The following is a 1690-nucleotide window of genomic DNA, read 5'->3' as shown; positions in this document are numbered from 1 at the left end:
GAGGGATTTAGTGATCAGGTGAGTGGAACCTGCCAATTGTGGTGGAAACAACTTGATTGTGGTTGTGACCTGACAGCCTGAATAGGCCAAAGAATGTTTGGGAGGGAGTAAGTAGAGATACGAGTGTAGACAGCTTGTCAAGCAGCTGGGCCAGAGGCGAAGTGGGAGGTAACCCATTGGGCAGGACCCCCAGAGTTGGTCCATCTGCAGAGTGCTCCCTGCAGGTGCCCTCTTTACCCAGGAGTGGTGTGAGCCCATTTCACAGGCTGGGAAAATGAAGCTCAGAGGGGTTGTGCAGCTGCCTATGGCCACTCAGCAGGCCTGGTGAGAGCTGTGGCCTGCACCGACAAAGACTTAAATATCATGCTGGCCTTAGATTTTCCCCTTGCACCCCTAACGTCTTACCCTGCCCTCTCAGTCTCTGTCTCTGCCTTCTTGATTACCCCTCCTTGCCCCTACTCTCAGTCCATTATCGGTTAATCTCAGGCGAGATATACTTGCACTTCTAGTGGCCCTGCCCATGGGCTGCTCAGCTGCTCCAGATAGTAGGCTAGTCCTCAGGAACTAGAGGTTGGCAGTGCCCACAAGCTGAGCCTCAGCCATTCGGATTTTCTCAGAAGGGGGTCCCTGTCTACAAATGAGCTTTGGACAGACAGAGGAGAGAGACCCATCTTTCTGTAAATTCAAGACAATCAATGAGAAAAACTTGGAACAACAAGAGCCCCATAACCATTGGGTCACATTTTAGACCAAATGGATCACCTGCTCTCTTGAGCTGGCAGGCCACTGGGAGCTCACCCAGATGCCACCTAGCAGGGTTGCCCAGTCCCTGATCACCTACTTACCCTATGACTCAGAAAGGGAAATCATGTGCCAGCCAGTCTCCTCTGCATCAGTTGTCACCCAGAAGGAAGAAAAACAATTAATATCTCGGATATCTTTTCCCAAGGGCCATTCCAGCTGAAAAGCCTAACTATCAGACAGAGTATGAATGTGCTGCATTTATTATTTTCACCATGGAGACGTCCAAGAACACTGACCTTTTCAGCTTCAATAAAAGCGGATTTTCCTGCAGGTCCTTTGACAGCAGTTGCAATTGTGAAGCAGGTGGAAACTCAATATTGAACACCAAAGAACAGAAAAAAGAGTTGCCTTCCCTCAGCTTGTGAGGGTTATTGACACCTATTTGCAATTAGAAGTGGAGAAACACATGAGGGCCTGAGTCCTGCTCGGAGAGGCCTATCTTGTACCCTAATGACCCAGGCATGGTCTCGGCATCAGAGGTGTCTGTTAGTCACTCACTCAGTTCAAGGCAAGTTGAACTCAGAACAGAGCTGCAGTAGTGGGCTGCTTTGGAATTCAGCAGGAATGGTTTCTGGCAAGCTCAAGACTCAGTGTCCCTTCTTGGGGCCAGAAGCCTCCAGATATCCCACTCTGACTCATCTTCCCATCAGTTCAGCCCAGGGCTGACCCTCTTGCCATTAGTTATCTAAATTGGTCTGCAAAATCTTGCAAACTTTCCGCCCCATTATTTCTCCTAACCATGATATCCAACACATAGGGGAACAATATGACAATCAAATGGTAACAGTGCTGCCTTGCACTGAAACAAGGTGTTCAACAGGAGCAAAACCTAGAGTTCCCGTTAAAAACTAGTGGCTTGACCTCAGGCATTTTCTCTTCCCCATCT

The sequence above is a fragment of the Pteropus medius genome, unplaced genomic scaffold (assembly GCF_902729225.1).
Source record: "Pteropus medius unplaced genomic scaffold, Ma_sr-lr_union100, whole genome shotgun sequence".
NCBI classification, from domain to species: domain Eukaryota; kingdom Metazoa; phylum Chordata; class Mammalia; order Chiroptera; family Pteropodidae; genus Pteropus; species Pteropus medius.
The sequence above is the reverse complement of the archived record's forward strand: the minus strand, read 5'-3'. Positions refer to the sequence as shown.